Source organism: Bactrocera neohumeralis, chromosome 2 (assembly GCF_024586455.1).
Source record: "Bactrocera neohumeralis isolate Rockhampton chromosome 2, APGP_CSIRO_Bneo_wtdbg2-racon-allhic-juicebox.fasta_v2, whole genome shotgun sequence".
NCBI classification, from domain to species: Eukaryota; Metazoa; Arthropoda; class Insecta; order Diptera; family Tephritidae; genus Bactrocera; species Bactrocera neohumeralis.
This window is the reverse complement of record NC_065919.1, coordinates 39,972,573-39,990,743: the sequence shown is the minus strand read 5'-3', so window position 1 is coordinate 39,990,743 and position 18,171 is coordinate 39,972,573. Positions and strand designations below refer to the sequence as shown.

Genomic DNA, 18,171 nt, shown 5'->3' with positions numbered 1-18,171 from the left:
TAACGAAAGCAAACATAGCAACGCTAAATGTCACACACAAAACGAATTGCCAAGGAGAAGCAGAGGTGTCATGACAACAAAGTCAACAATTTTACATACATACATAAGCATATATTCGACCGTGCAGGCAAGAGTGGGTATGTATCTCACAGATACCAAATAAAAAGGCCGAAATGATTTTTCGCATTCGTTTTCTCATTGAGATTTTTAATTTAGTTTGTCTGGGAAAGCCGAATTGAATAAGCGTAGCGTTTCGCGGCGCGCTGGTGCTCCCGGTTATAAAAAACTTAAATAAATAAATGACAAAACCAAAAGTCAAGGAAAAGGCGTTTACAGTGCGATGCTAAAAAGTCACGGTACAAAAAATTAATTGAAATCTAAAAACGCTTTACATACTATGTACAAATATTTGTATATAATCGCGGCATTATATTAATGCATGGAAGCTCGGATAAGAGTTCCGCAATCGCCAACTGACACAATTTTTCGAATTCGTCAGGATTTAACCTTCTGATTTTCACCGAATCCGTTTTGTGTGTGATGCATAAGAAAATAATTTCATTATGAAATAAAATTGGATATTAAAAAAATCAAATTAATTAGTGCAGTGCAAAACGGTGAATTGGTTTTGGCGTAAAAAGAAAAGGAAATTTCACAAATTCGCAATGAATTTATGGAAAGGAGAACTGAAGTAATAGCGCAGTCAGTGGGAAGAATGTGCGTATATGAAAGGTGCATATACTATATGTACGGGTATATGCATATAAATAGATAGTTACATATGCGTGTAAATACAAGCATGTGCACAAATACATAGCATGGGAACGCGAGCCAAAAGCTTAGGCATTCCATGCATAACTACAAGCTAATAAGCAAAGTGGAAAACAACAAAAATGAAAAAATAAAAAAACAAAATATTTAATGTGGTTGGTAGGGTGTAGATCTCTGACAGATGGGCACTCGGTCGGTGGATCTTGTGTCACATGTGCTTAGGAGAGTGATACGCGTTTGAAATCATAATACAAAGCGGAGATGAACATCTCAAGTCGTTATCTAATTCCACAACTAATTGAATATATTCACGAGCACAATAACAACAAATTGAACGCATTCGCCAGCAATCAAAGCAGCAGCAACGGCAACTACAATTACAACGAAAACTGAATAGCATACACACATACATACATATGGATTGTATCAGCAAACACTAGTCTATGTAGGGGCATTGTTGTCCCAATGAGACCAGATGACACAAATAACATTCAACTTCCATAAATATGCAATTAGAGTTTGAACGTCGAACAAATAAAAATGGCTTTTCCTATACATATGAATCAAAAGAGAATACCAAGGTGTGCCAATTTAATCTAGCGGGTTTCAACGTTTAATGGATAAAAACATATTACAGCTGCATTACTATTTAAGGTGAATATCGCAAGTACGCAGCGGCTGAAAGGAAATTCAGGAAAATCGATTTCTCATTGTTTGACATACGAACCACAAACGCACAGAGGGGTCAACAACTAAAGGAAAGCAGTCACAAAGATGGGGTTGTGCTCACGAAAATTGCATAGAACTAAAATATCGGCGAAAACAAAATCGAGACATGATTACAACGGAAAAAGCAGGTAAATAATTTAAATATTTATGCGTCATTATGTATTTGAATTATCTACAAAGCACTTGCTAATCTCCCACTTACCGGGTGCAGCTGTTCTTCGCAGAAGTTTAGCTCACCTGAGCCGTGACCGTTTTCCCATGTTAACTAGTCTTTTCTTACTGTCACGAATGGTGTTGAATTCCGTAACCAAATCTTGTCTGGTCATTATTTATACTTGTATCTTCATTTTATTGTTCTATCGGTTACTATTGATAAATTATATCATTGCATAAAATTGGGGTACTTTTTGGGGCGGCTGCAAGAGTATTTATGTATAAATGAAGCCTATTTTGTCGAATAATTATAGTTTTGACTCAGCCCTGCCTTAAGTTAAATAGTCACCTTTCACACAAGCCCTCAAACGATTCGGCCATTGATCAATAGCAACACGCATAATTTCTATTGGTATTGACGACACTGCTCGAGCTCATGCTATGGCTCTCCAAATTTCTGTGAAGTATTTGGAAGCCATGTTCTCCAACCAAACATTTGGTCAATGGTTTAAAATCTGGGCTTCCACACGTCCAATTATGCGCAGCTATGAAACCAGGAATGTTGTTTTTAAGCCATTGCTTGGTGGGTTTTCAAGCAATTCAATAAATTATAACTCACACACTGACCGACATATTTGGCATACGATTTTTATAATAAATTCTAATAAAACCATTATAACAGATCAATTGATCCTGGCACATTGATGGTGATACTAAAATTAAATCCATACGATGTTTAGTTAGCCCTAACCTTCAAAAGGCGCGTAAATAAATTTTTGGATCAACAGTGACTATTACATAGCGTCATTAGACCGATGGACGGTTCGGTTAATGGCGTTTTGTGGGCGTCGCAGTCGCATTTAGGAACTCGTACTTATTTTTTACTAAGGAACCCACATACCAAGTTTCTTCGAGATATCTTAATTCAGAATCCAGTTACAGCTTGCACGGGCGAAGAAAGTGTCACCCTGTTACCATCATCTTCTTCCTTTCAACTCTAATAAGTTGTGCCCACCTACCTGTAAATATTTAGCCTTTAGCGTTAGTGCTAATGGGACAGTGTCCAGTTAGAACACTTATGTAACCAAGTGAACTTTGTTAGAGAGAGAGAGTTAGTAGTTCCATGAACATTTTACGTTCCACTCTGGCTTGTCCGATTGCTGACCAACGTTATTGAGCTCGCGTGGGGCCCATATTTCCCGTGCCCGAGTGTACGAAGACAGGGCAAACCTATTCGTTGCTATCCTGGATTTTGTTCACAGTTTATCATGAATGAATTAAGGAGAAGCCGTGCTTTGTAGAAGTGCTTCTGCTGCTGCTGTAATGGCAGCCACTTGTGGTCTGAAAGTCTGAAACAAAAAATTATTGAAAGATCCCAACAGAAGATTCACCCTACAACCTTCTCCTTGAGCTTCTATCGATTCGTGATAATGCTCACTGCGCCTCTCCACCAGCGACTCCTCCCCATCTAGATATCCCATGAAGGTATGTGCGCTGAGGAGATGCCACTATAAGTAGTTTCCAACTCGTAGTGGTCCAAGTTATCAGGAATGCGCTCGAAAGGAAAGAGGATTTTGGAATGCTATCTATATCTTTATAGCACTATAGAATGGCATTAAGTGCCTAACCTAACTTAACGTAAACTGCAAGTAATTAAGGTACGAAAATTATTCATAAAAATTGTTTGCTCTGTTATACCATTTACACTTATGAATTCAAAACTACAAGGACGTTCGAAAGTAAACAGGACTTTTTGAATCTAGCGCCCCCTAGTGGCGGTATCTATATGTCGACTGGTGCGTTAGAGTCTGTTATATTTACCGATTGTCCAGTTAGCATTTAACGATATTTCATCTATTGGAAGTGAAGGTATTGCGTTTTAAGTGTCAGTAACAGCCAACATTAAATTTTATTTTAAAATTGGTAAAACTTTTACCGAAACTTCAATTGATGAAACAAGTTTTTGGCGATGATTGCCTATCCCGTAGCAGAGTGCACTAGTGGCTTCAACGTTCTCAAAGTGGTGGAAATTCATGGAAATGGAATTAAACATCTCCAAAGCATCGATTTATCGCATTTTGACCGAACCTTTGGGTTTGGAAAGGTGTGTGCACGGTTCGTTCCGCACAAATTGACTGACGACCAAATATTGCTCAGAATCCAACATTCGAAGGACGATTATTTGACCAAAAATCACATTTTAACTATTAACCACTCCCCGTATTCACTTGATATGGCACCGTGCGACTTCTACCTTTTCGGAAAAATGCATTTGTGCATGAAAGGAAAGCGTTATGCAGCCATTCAAAAGGCTTGCACCGGCCAATGAGCGTTTGTACACTCGTTCGACATGCTTTTGGACCGTGCAAAAAGCTGTACTGACGCAGAAGGAGACTATTTTGAATAAAATAAATTGATTTTGCCGAAAAAACCAATGTATATGTTTATACCAACGAGCGGTCGCTCTTTAGAACGCTGCCATCTACAAAATGTTCAAGATACGATCTTGCCAATTTCACAGAATTTGTTTGGAAATACAAACATCGAAAAAGCAAACAAAATTTTTTTTTTAAGTTTCACATTGGTATAGCCCATTAAAGAGATATTCTGGGGGAAAAAATTTCTTTCAAAATTTTTACTGTTAACCTAGTTAGTTCGCCCCATTGCACCCGCTTCGTGAGTAGTTGAAAACTTGTCAATATGCTGCCACTTCAATAAAATATGTATGTGCATTAGGGTGATTCAAAAAAAAATTTTTTTTTTTTTCAATTGGTACTCGCAAAAATAGGTTCCTAGACACCTCTAAGAAAGCCTCTCCAAATATGAGTTTTTAATTGTAACGGGAAGGTCCTCCGCCTAACGGTTTTCTATTCTTTCTTATTATCAGATAGAAAAATTTATATCTCGCTTCCAACTACTTGAAAAAATATTTTGTTAATTAGGTTTTGTAGGAAATTGAATGCTCTAAAATATGGTCTCTTATGAATTTTTCGTGAACCCAACCGTTTAAAAGATATTAACGGTTGAAATTTGACTATTTTTGGGAAAATTCTTTATTTCTTATTAATTTTATAACTCAATGAAAAAAAATTATTATGAATAGATTTTTGGAGAGGCTTTCTTAGAGGTGTCTAGGAACCCATTTTTCAGGGTACCAAACGAAAAAAAAAATTTTTTTTTTGAATCACCCTAATATGCATTGATGTTTGACGATGAATATCTCGTAAACGCTTAACTTAATCGAAATATCGTAGTAGACCATTTTTATAGAGCAGTAAATTTCCTACAAAACTATGTGTATCATCATTCATAATAATTTTTTTTCATTGAGTTATAAAATTAATAAGAAAAAAAGATTTTTTCCAAAAATAGTCAAATTTCAACCGTTAATATCTTTTAAACGGTTGGGTTTACGAAAAAATCATAAGAGACCATATTTTAGAGCATTCAATTTCCTACAAAACCTAATTAACAAAATATTTTTTTAAGTAGTTGGAAGCGAGATATAAATTTTTCTATCTGATAATAAGAAAAAATAGAAAAAATAGAAAACCGTTAGGCGGAGGACCTTCCCGTTACAATTAAAAACTCATATTTGGAGAGGCTTTCTTAGAGGTGTCTAGGAACCTATTTTTGCGAGTACCAATTGAAAAAAAAAAAAAAAAATTTTTTTTGAATCACCCTAATGTGCATATTGGCATTTGTGTATCAGTCGTTCATTTAAAACGCATTAACGCTTATGTTTAGCAGTTAACACAGAAATAATCGCAAAAACCCAGCTAGAAGAAAATGCATTTAAACTAGCAAACCTCGCTTAATGTTAACAGCACTCGCTAACTCAAATATCAAAAATATTAACATATGCATGTTCTTATTTCTGTAAAAAAACTGAAGAGATTACTGCGAGTATCTTAAAATGATTTACAGTAAGACCCCTCTTAAAGCTGTTTCGCTAGAGCGCTCTTTTATTTCAACTCGGAGATCACCCGAAGTCTTTCTAATAATGAGCTCTTGGAATGAGGCTGAGCAAGAAGAAAACAAAATATTGACAGTAGTGATTTCGAAGAAGAGCAAAAGGAACTTTCGAAGGCGTTTGTAAAAAAGAGTTTGACTGTCATAACCGAATTTATGGACCAATTTGTTAAAAATTATCCAAATTTTGACTGGAGTCTAAAGCAAGGCTGGATTGTTATAGATGCTTTATTCACTGATCAACAATTTCTAACAGAACGCGGAATGAAAACACAAACTACATTACTTGCCTTCTTGAAAAAAATGCAGAAAATTGGAAACACAAAAGAGACTGAATGATCTGATTGACTAAGAATTTTACTGGTTTTAAAAGTTTATTCGTTTATATTATTTTGATTTTTTTTTTAAATAATTTCTTGGTTTTATTGTTTTTTTACATAAATATTAAATGTAATACCTAACCAATTTTTCTTCCCCTATGGGGTTACATAAGTTGTTTCGCATAGCGCACTAGTTTGATAGAACGAACACTACGAGTTAAGCGGGGCCTTACTGTATCTAAATTATTATATTCATATACATATGTATGTATACCCGGCCAACATTTGGAAGACTATTCGTCGATTTTTTCACGCTCGAGTCGTTTGCGAATTGCGTTGGGAAGCATTTGACGATCATTCTTTTTCCCTAAGAATGCAATTTCTTTATTACTCTATTATTACTCTTCCAAGCAAAGACGTTATAGTATCGTCTATGAACCAAAACACAAAATATGGCAATTGTCAACATATCCTCATGAAAGTCAGTTGGGAATTTCTTGCTCTCGCCGTTCTTGTTGCAAATACATATTGTAAAGAGAGGAAATAAGACAACAATCGGAGAGTCACAGTTTGTGCAGTGAAGAAGTGTGTGAACGAGAATGTTTTTGTTTTGATTATTGTAAATTATATTAGCAAAGCATTTTCGAAACATATCGCTTGGAATAGTAGCCTAAAACAAGTTTTTTCCCAGGCAAGTACTGTAATTTCAACATTAATTTTTTTTTTGACACTCTATAAAAAGAACAAATTTATGGTCACATATGTGAAGCATATATATGTAATAACTACGGTTAGTTTTAGGTGATGCACACAACAGTTAAGTGAATAAAACTAGTACATACTTATATTCAGTAGCAACATGGGGGCTCAAATATAAAAATGGCTGCTTCACATTAAGCATTCTTTGAGATATTATATTTCTTCTAAAAATGAACTCAACCCATTATCATGATGTCTCGGTTTCAACCCGCGTTCCCTTATAAATAGACAAATGGACAGACTACAATATATCAACTCGAAAGATGAATATACAGAATACAAGTATACCCACCAATTTTAGAAATTAAGAACATCCGTTAGATGAACTTTAATATGTGTCTTATGTTGCAAGAGTATAAAAAGTAACAGATTTATCAAAATATTTTGCATAACTTTACTCCATAGATATTGTAGAAGTACTATATGCTCTGTTCCACCCGATCTCCATTCTTCCTTACTTATTTTAATATATGGCTGTACTCAACTTGTATTCATGTGAAAACTCCTATTTAACTAACTAGAACATTATTCTTCACCTCGTGACAATTCCATTAGCGGTCATAATCCTACGTAATATTGAGGAGCTAAGTATTATTGTGTCGAAAATGATTTATTTTCGATTTTTCTACATTTTTTTTAATGTAGCGCAGCTTAATAAACATAATTTTTTGATTTCTGTTCTGGTGCGTAAATATACAGAGAAGATGGGTTTCCAACTCGTCAACACGCCACATATATCTGGCCGTGTGAAAAACATAGCATTTCCCGATTTCCTTGTGTCCTGTTGATTGTCAACGCAAAGGCAATTTTCCCTGGAAATTGAATACGTTTGAACTGAAATGGCTGTCCCTTGTATTCGATAACTGCGTCATAATCAGTCGGGTTCCATTACACAGTTTCGGCGCATGAAGATTGTGAAACATAATAATGACAGATCCAACTTTGAGACGCAAATGATGCTGGGGCATACCAAGCCTCTCCAAAGAATTTGGAAATTCCACTGGATAATTTACGGTTTCGTCTTCCTTGTCAAGACGATCGATCGATTTATATGAGCGCAAACCTCCCGGAATTTGACTTTGAATCTTCCAGTTTAAGTCATTAACATCGGTATTTTTGGCAGCTAAAATTGCGCGTGCACTCAAGCAATTGCAGTTACGATAATTTGGCCAATGTTCGGATAAACATTCGTGATGAGTTCATCTTCCGTTGAAGTGAATTGACAAAAGGGAGGTGAAATTGATATCAAACCACTGGAAGTATCAACCGAAATTTGCCCATTTCCAATTCTTAGCGAATACAATGTAAAATGTCATCGGCAATGTCATTTTTTCGTATCCCATAATTAACGCGAATTTGAAGGCTGATATGTCGAAATGATCTTCGCGAAAAGTATGCGAACTTCAGTGGCATGCGAAGTAACTATCGCATTGTCCTTCGTCTGTTTCCAGTGATTATCATGTTCCAGCAAATGCAACTGCTGGCATGCTTCTCAAAAAGTTGCACACACTGTACCATTCACAATACGCAATGACTTAAATGAAGTTGAACCGCGAGACGCACAACAGTCGGAAAACTTTCATGAATTGCAAAAGTAAATATCCTACAAAGCGCTTTATTGCAGTTCACATATCGACCCATTTGATACTGCTGATCTCATATCGTTCAAGGCCAATAACCGCTATGTTGCTTTCTTTGGTGACGTACTTGCAAACGTATTTGATCGATTTCACCAATCTGCAATATTCAACATTGACATGAGTTTTGAATGTGAATTAGACAAAAGTGGCGAATATGGTACGATCCATGTGTTGTCAACTTCGATGTGTTGTTAACGTCGATATTCACGCCTCTAAATGCTAAATGTTCTGCCATTGTCGTCTGGTGAGCGACGCCGATACAGTGAATATCCATCATTTCCCATTTCCGTTTCCGAAAGAAAAGCACATGAGTAGTGTTTCGTGCATTTATTGTCAGACATACAAACCAAAGTGGGATTGTAAGGTTCGCAAGGTCCATGAACCATATTGGTTTTCACCACTTCGTATAATTCTGGATCTATCTCTGAATCAGGAATTTCCGCTGAAATGATTTCATCAATTTGATCTGGTGTAATCACCATCCGCATCCAAAGAAGAATGTGTGCGTGCGGCAAACCTCTTTTTGCTACTCAACAGAATACATTCAGCATCTAACAGCACCATATATACCATAGGTTGCTTCAAGATAAAGACCATCAAACATCGCAGCTATTGTTTAAAAAGTCGTGCTGTGATATCGTTACGATCGCTAGCTGATTGACCGCGATCCATAATTCCGCACGTATGTCATCGCATTTTGGGAGTACTTCTTGCCTTTCCTTGGGCTGCCATACGTTGATGGCAAAAAGAACGCCGACCAATATTAGCGCGACCTCTTCGTGGCTTCGTAACAAATTTCAATCTGCAATTGACCACATTGTGTGAAACACACATAAAGTTTTCACTGAATAATTTTCAATAATTTTTCCTTTGGATAGCCGGAATAAAAAAGCAAGCGACCGCAATTGAACGATTCAAATAATTTACAAATCAAAATATTGAAAAACAAAACAAACAAAAATTTAAAAAAATGTGTATGGAAAATGTTACTTTTTGGAATTGTCCAATTTTCCGACTTCTCCTCATGAAAAGTATAAGGTATTTTGTTTCTAAACCTTTCCCGATCCACAACAAACAACCTCTGAAAATTTCATCAAGATTGGTTCAGCCGTTCTCTTAGCGTTACTAACAAACAAACATTCATTCGTTTGTATGGGAAAAAGAAAAGGGCTGTTTTTAGGGGTTTTCCGGAAATTATTCGAATTTTTCTCGCCGTAAAAACCATCTTTGAACTTCAACGAACATTTAAGAAAAAATTGGCCAATTGTCCAAATTATGGTCCAGGCGTTATTGAGTTATTTCCATACAAGAACTTGATTCCGATCGTTCAGTTTGTATGGTAGCTATTTGCTATAGTGGTCCGATATCGGCCGTTCCGACAAATAAGCAGCTTCTTGAAGAGAAAATGACGTTTGCAAAATTTCAAAAGGATATCTTAAAAACTGAGGGACTAGTTCGTGTATATACAGACCGACGGACGGATAGACGGACAGACAGACAGACGGACATGGCTAAATCGACTCAGCTCAACATACTGATCATTTATATATATACTTTATAGGGTCTCCGACGCTTCCTTCTGGGTGTTACAAACTTCGTGACAAACTTAATATACATACCCTGTTCAGGGTATAATTACTCAATTAATAAATGGTGGGAATATGGTAAACAAAAAAAATTAAAATCCGTAGTAAAGGACACTAGGAGGATGGAGTAATGTGTAGAAGTTCACGCAAGTGAGGAAAGTTTTCTGATCGCCATTCACTTGGGTGTGGCCAGAAACGATTCTTTTACATATGGCTCAAGCAGCTCACGTCTTCCGGTTTCAGACCAAGTATCCTCTGGGTAGCCTAAGAACATCCGTTTGGGTGTGGGACCCGCCACGTAAAAAACGCCCCCAATGAAAAGATATCAACTGCCTCGGATGAGAAACCCGCCGGGGGAAGAAGAGGAAGGTGAGGATCTCCACTCCATTGGAAGGACCAGGTGGAGAAGGACCTTACTTTGCTAGGAATCTCCAATTGGCGCCACATATTAAAAAGAAGACACGACTGCGCGCTGTTGTTAACTCGGCTATAGTCGCGTAAGCGGTGTCTACGCCAATAAAGAAGGAGAAAGGACACTAGTAATTTATCAATTTAAAATAGAAAACGCATTATCATCAGAACAGTTAGGCAGAAAATATATAAATTCTTTTTTACTTATTTCGTTGTTAATAACTGCAGGTTATACTTCTTATCTCTTCTATTTAGTTTTTTAATATTTTTATTTTAATACTTATGGATCGGATTCTTGAGAAATTCTCTGATGTGCAATTATTGCAACTTAAAAAGTCAGCAAACTCAGCTAAGGGAACACACCAAAATATCCCAATTTAAAAATACATATGTGTGCATATCGTTGCAATTCTAATTTCTGTTATATTCGCCTTTCAACATCGTACTTTACTTTACTTTAAGTGCTAGGCTCATCGCTTGAGAAAATATGCATTCCAGCACAATCCATGGTACGAGCATTAAAATATCCGATCATGCTTTTGATACCTTTGCAGAGCGTTCATAGAAATGTTCGTGTGAGTTTCTTAAACCCAGAACAGGTTATATTAAAATAATCACGTGGTTTGTAACATTCAGAAGGAAATTTTGGAACCATTCAAAATATATAAAAAAGTAATGAGAGGTCAAGTTCGGGGGTAAACGAACGTTTCATACTCTTGCAACTTACAAAAATCAAAGCCCGGGAAATTTTTTCATGTGCTGGCATAACTACACAATTTTAGAACGCTTGTCCATTTAGTTTCATTAAAATATCACACATTTTGACCAACCTTAATGGTTTTATTGCGGGCAAAGAAAGGCAAGGGCTGGTTGTATTAATTTGATCATTGCTGAGGTATACTCGAGACTATATTTTGAGACAATTTTATATATAATTAATTCTCATTACCTGACATATTCGGCAAACACTTTCGTTGTTCTAAGGAAAATCATTACAGGTAGTACATGAGAGTTGGGGATAGTATTGACTTGATTTGATCTATTCTTGCCAATACTACTACCATACATACAATTAACATGCCACAGACTAATAAAAGGATACTAGGGTTTCATGAAGTCACCATAATTTTTAAAAATTCTGATATTAGTTATATGGGGACTGGGTAAAGTTTTTGCCCAATAAGATCCATTTAATGCACAAAGATACACTGTTATGAGTAAATCACGCTCTCTCATTTTCATTAATAGCTCACATATTGGCAGATATATGCGGTATAAAGTCACCCGGAATTTCGAAAATCTTTATATTAGGTATATGGGACTAAAGGAACTATTGACCGCATTCAAACCATTCGTAACACACAGACATACTATTGTAAGGAGAAAATTCTCTCTGGATTTCAATTCAAGTCAGCCAAAGGTACTGAGGTCCAGATATGCGGTACCTAAGGTCTTGAACAGTTTTTGTACGATTTGAAAATTTTTTGGTGATAAGATGGCATACTTCAAAGGGACTATTCGCGCAAAGTTTTATTATGTTGCATTAATTACTTCTTTATTTGTATACTGAAAAGTGAAATAATAAAATGGAATAATGTAATCCGATTTCTCCCATTTTCACACTGTAATATGAAGGTCAATTTGAGATCAGTCGAGCAGGTGCCGAGGTATGTGATTTTACCTAAAAGTTGACAGTGCCATGCCTATTGTCCAATTTGGAACTCTGCTTCCGTAAAGCCCTCTCACCATCTCGTGAATAAAAATTTATGTCTCTAGCGTATTTAGTTATTAATTTATCGTGGTCTTAGTAGTTTTTATACTTTTCTACTAATCGAAATAAATTTATATATGTACATAATGATCAGTCTGTCCGTTCGTGCAAGCAGTAACTTGAGTAAAATTCGAGATATCGTGATTAAACTTGGTTCTCGTATTCCTTGGCAAAAACAAAGAAAGTGTCATAACTAAGCACTACATTAAGATATAAAACTAATTCTAATTTGGCAATGGATGACGGTAGCAAGGTGCATGGCCTAGCCCTATAATAAGTTTAATGTACGTATCTCCTAAGCCACTAAAGGTACAAGAAATAGCGCCTAACGCAAATATTATAAGAACTCCTACCGACGAATATGTCCGCCTGTCTGTCGGATTTCTTCATGAAGTTTGGCATAAATTATTGCCTAATGCATCTAGTGCACTTTCCGACCAAAAAATCGAATTCTGCATATGTGAAGCGGTGCAGTTGAAGTTAACGTTTTTTCTTATTTTTTATTTTGAAATTCAGTTCACGATGTTCGATTCTTATAGGAAAACAATTGCAACCCTTAAAGCTATTTTGACCTAGTCCTCTTACAACTTAAAGAATTGAATCATTATTAGAACAAGTAAGGAAGGGCTAAGTTCGGGTGTCACCGAACATTTTATACTCTCGCACGATAAAGTAATAATCAAGATTTCATTATCAGTCATTTACATATTTTTTAAATACCGTATTTGTGTAAAGTTTTATTCCGTTATCATCATTGGTTCCTAATGTATATATTATACAGAGAAGGCATCAGATGGAAGTCAAAAAAGGCGTGGTTGTGAACCGATTTTACCCATATTTTGTACATGTCATCAGAGTGTTAAGAAAATATTACATACCGAATTTCATTGTAATCGGTTGAGTAGTTCCTGAGATATGGTTTTTGGTCCATAAGTGGGCGACGCCACGCCCATTTTCAATTTTCAAAAGCCTGGGTGTAGCTTCCTTCTGCCATTTCTTCTGTAAAATTTAGTGTTTCTGACGTTTTCTGTTAGTCGGTTAACCTTTGTATTTTCAACATAACCTTTGTATATGAGGTGGGCGAGGTTATTATCCAATTTCTTCCATTTTTGAGCTGTATATGGAAATGCCTGAAGGAAACGAGTCTGTAGAATTTGGTTGACACAGCTAAAGTAGTTTCCGAGATATGTCCAAAAAACTTAGTAGGGGCGGGGTCCCTCCCTAATGCGATCCTTTGTGCCAAATTTCACTTTAATATCTTTGTTTATGGCTTAGTTATGACACTTTATAAGTTTTCGGTTTCCGCCATTTTGTGGGCGTGGCAGTAGGCCGATTTTGCCCATCTTCGAACTTAACCTTCTCATGGAGCCAAGAAATACGTGTACCAAGTTTCATCATGATATCTCATCTTTTACTCAAGTTACAGCTTGTACGGACGGACGGACGGACAGACAGACATCCGGATTTCGACTCTACTCGTCACCCTGATCACTTTGGTATATGTATATAACCTTATATCTGACTCTTTTAGTTTTAATTTACAAACAACTGCTATGGTGAACAAAAATATAATACCCCCTTACCCAAATTTTTTGCGAGAGTATAAAAAAATTGAAAGTTATTTTGACGTCAAGAGAAAAAAAATTTTTGACATTGTATTATTTTTGTGCTAACAACAAACCTTTTATGCATATAATATGTACCATATCTTTTAAAGTTGAATTATGTTGAAGATTGTAGTATTCGAAATTATGTTTTGTCTTTGGGATAGGGGATTGGGGGCATCTTGAAATTTTAAGAGCTCACGAACAAAATTACTGGGTTTTCACCAAAGACAGAATTTTGTTGTTCGATTGTATGGAAAATATATGTTATAATGATACAGTATCGGCGGTTCGGCCAACATTTTTGGAGAGAAGAGGAGGGATGAAAAATTCAAATGGATTTCTTAACGGGGGAATAGTTCGCGTATATACGACGGGGGAATGGACAGATAGAGGGAAATCCTAAATCGATTCGGGTCATTTTTTCTTTTTTATTTTACAAAGTTCGTAGGAATTTAATATCCCCTTTTCGGGATATAAAAATATTATGAATGAAGAAATGTGGCCTGTAACCTTAAAAAAACAGACCTTGAAATTATTTGTTACATTGCTTCTAGGTAGTATAAGGTTTTGTTATTCTCATTTCAAAATTTAAATAAATTGAGTCAAATATTTTGCGCAAGAATTTATAAAAGCACTTGTTTCAACAGTGCGCCACAAAGGGTTAGAAAGAGAAGCAAGAAAAAAAAAAATATGAGTAAAAATTTAAATTTTTTTTCAATCCTTTTCCCACCTTCTTGCTATTCTGTGTCGTATTACCAGACTTTAACGTGCCTAGGATAGTACCTCGACATGGAGGGGAAATTTAAGGTTTTGACAACGTTTGAAAGTTCTTATTACCGCATGCCTTTTCAAAAAGGGGTTCGAACGTTACTTTTTATAATTTTTAATTTTTCCCCCTTTTTTAAAAAGAGGACTTTGATTACTAAACATTCTAGAATTTATTGTTGAAGGAAATTTAAACCCCCATCGAAACATCAGCAAACGAAAGACCGTTGCTGCGCTATCAAAAATGAGGGTAAGTTATTTCGAGATTTTTTTTTTTACTTTTAGTCATTAGATATTTACCTTGATGGCTAAAGAAGGTTTTATAATTGATTTTTTTCCCCCTTCAATCAAATAGTAGTTCGCAAATACCCCCCCTTCCCCAAACGGGGTGATGACGAAAAAAAACACTTATTACTACCTATCGGGGCAATCGTATTCGTACCAATGGGTTGCTGCTTTTAAATTTCAGTAAGTACAGTTTATGGATAAATGATTTCTTTTTTATAAAAACAGAATTATATTATTTTCATGGAAAAAAGCAAGACGTTCGTAGTTCGTATATTTAGCAGAAATATTATTTTTTTTTTTTGATTAATAAAAATTTTATATTTATCATATATGTATAAAAAAATGTGTCCACAAACCCAACAAATTTTTAAAATTCCGGAATATTAGTATATTTAAAATTTTGTAAGGATCTAAAAATTTAATCTAGACGATTTTACACCAAATTTTCCCAAAAACTTTCCTGTTTGACCACAAGTCCGAGCTAAAAGGTAGTTATTGTCAGCTATACGTATTTTTAGGGCTATAATAAAAGAGAACCTTTTGAGACACCGTGGGGTTACTCAGCACGGCTACGAAACCTAAATTGGAAAAAGTGGTGGTTTTAAGATTAAAAGGGAATAGGGTGTACATATTCCCAAGCAAAAAGGTTAATCTATTAGTTCTGACCGCTTTTGGGGGTTTTTATATTAATTATCAAAATGATTACTTTGAATTAAAAAAAGGTTTTTTTTAAAATTTGTAAAATGTTGTCGAAATTTCAGCATATTCTTTTGTTAAATTTATAAACTACACGAATTTGTTTATTATTGAAATGAATTATAATGATAATTAAGATACTAATTGCTTTCGTATTTTTCACATTTTCGCTCACCAGCGGATTTCGGGAAAAGTTTGATGATTGGGTTCCCAAAAAATGACTCAATCGACGCGATGTTTCCCGGGGCCCCCGTGGTATAAGTTTTAACGCCCAAATCGAGAAATCAAACAGCCGCAGCCCGTAAGCTAACAAAGAAACTTGCCTTCAAAATTAAAATATTTTCCTTATTCTTTATTTTTTAAAACACAGTGCAAATAGCACCCGGGGGGCAGGGGTTTAAAGGTTCCCACACGGATTACTATCATCCGCCGAATATTACGGGGATAAAGCAAAAATCGGAAAAAAATGAACTGCAAATAGTTTTAAATGAGGACACTTATGGCCCCCACAAAATGTTTTGTGAAAATTGAAAAAAAATCCTAAATATTTATAAAAAAAGTGTTGAATATTCAGAGTAAACTATGTATATTTGATTAGTGCATCATGTTCAAAAACTACTCGTATAATTAAAAAAATTCATTTTTTTCAATTCGGGGTTGCTACATATAACTTATTTGTTTTACGTTATTTTGGGGCCGGGAAAAGTTTTTCCCAAGACTCATTAATATTCCCCCAGACTATTGATATGACATCAATGTTTTGGGGCAAACAATCACTTTAAAGGATACGGTAACACAATTTTTCTCAAAAAAAAAACAAAACCCAAAAGGCCCTAAAAGTTAAAATATTTTTAATAATTTTTTTTATTTCACGATATTTTTCCTTCCCAAATACAAACAATCCGAATGAGTTTGCTCGCCCAAACGATTGTCCGGGGGATATAAAAAAGGATCGGGGGGAAAAAAATTTTACAAACTAACTTTTTTATATATCCACGCTATTTTTTGAAATATTTCCCTTTTTTTAAAAAATGGTTAATGTAATGCAAAAATCCCTTTAACCCCGATCTATCGGGCATTATAGGAAGCGAATTCACGAAACCCATCATTTGGGGGGGAAGGCGAATCGTGTGTTCGATCAAGATGGCCCCTTATCATCGGTAGGGTTTTTTTATTTCAAAAATATAAAAAAAATTTAAAAATATAAAGTTTACAGGTCTGGTTTTGTTCCCAAGGAAGATCAAGGCCGAAGATTTTCTTTATCTGCTCGAAATGATGCAATCGTGGTCGGCAGTCTGTGCCCGCAGTATATACCCCCTTTGGGCATTTTCATTAATTACTACCCAAACGGTAAGCTTATATATACATACTTATTATATAACAAACTTTTGAAAAAGTGTAATTTCAAATGAATTTATTTTGTATATCAAAAGGGTGCTTAAAATGTTTTTTCCCAAAGACTATTTAGATTTAAAAATAAAAACAAGAGAACGCTATAAATAATGCTTTCGAACTCTTTTGTTATTAACCTATTTTCTTTTTCTTTTTTTATTTACAAAATATTTTTTTGAACCCCACACCCTCCACAAAATTTCCCCAATAATTTGTTTATTTTTATTAAAATTTAAATTGGGGTTTTTCTTTCATGGCACAGACAATAAAAACCCCTGAGCCAATATGCCCTCGCTGTCACTTCAGCAATTTATTAGGATATAATCGCAAAAAAAATAGAAATTCACGAAAGTCATCGCACGCATCGTCTGCACGTCCCCCCAGCAAATTTTTTAAATAAAAGTATTTTCAAAATAATAAAGACAAAGTGTATGTGGGTGTGCCCCCCAAACCAAAAAATCACAACAACCATAATCCCAAAACCCTTCCCCAAAAAAAAGATAAAACCCGCACAGAATCTGAGTTTAGTGCTACCATCACTATATTCTATCTATCAGAAGGTAGTTACAATAAAAATATACAAATTAACCTACAGTATCCAAATTTAACCCGTTATTTTTTTATTTCTACTTTCTTTTTTCAGAATCGTTTGCTCGTTTGAATTAAAATTTCTTTCATTCATTTCATTTTGATTTTAGTTTTTTAGTGTAAATAATTTGTAGTTTGTGGCATGGAGTTTTTGATTTTTTTTATCAGTTTATTTAGATTTGAAACGGGTTTTTTATTATAATAATTTCCAGTCTTTTTAAGGATTTTTTTCCCCAAAATTTATATTTTAATTTTTTTTACATCATTAAAATATTTTTTGACCAAAAATTTTGCCTTTAAAAAAATGCAATTGAAAAGCCAGAAAACAAAAAAAAACTTAACGGTTTTGATGGCCTCCCCAACAAAAAACAACCTAAACCCCAAAATTTTGGGAAATTTAAAATTTTTTTTAATATTTGGAATTCTTTGAAAGCAAACAATTTTACTTTGTGCCTTAATTTTAGTTTTTTATTAATATTTGAAATTTAAAGGTTTTCATCAAAAAAAACGTTTTTCACTTTGTGTAGATAACCTTAAAATTAAAAAATGTTTATAAAGTCTTATTTTGATTTTGATCAGTCATTTTAATGCTCTATAATAGTGGTTTGATCTGAACAATAACGGAAGTTTGTATTTCCCCCGGAAAATCTGGAAAAATTTGGGGAAATAAATTTTTATAAACCTAAAAAAACCCCTGTAGTTTTAAACACGTTATATGATGGC

General features: G+C 34.9%; 1 protein-coding gene across 6 annotated transcripts in view; it reads left to right on the top strand.

Moving 5' to 3' along the window:
• The first annotated feature begins 206 nt into the window (after positions 1-206).
• The window catches only part of LOC126750980 (alpha-1,6-mannosyl-glycoprotein 2-beta-N-acetylglucosaminyltransferase), a 40,857-nt gene continuing 22,892 nt past the window's right edge, over positions 207-18,171 (top strand). For 5 of the 6 annotated variants that reach the window (XR_007665836.1, XM_050460878.1, XM_050460895.1 and 2 more), the window contains exon 1: positions 207-1,628. The gene's annotated coding sequence lies outside the window, so the exon portion shown is untranslated. The remainder of the gene's footprint in view (positions 1,629-18,171) is intronic. The other variant, XM_050460902.1, reaches the window with a different exon arrangement.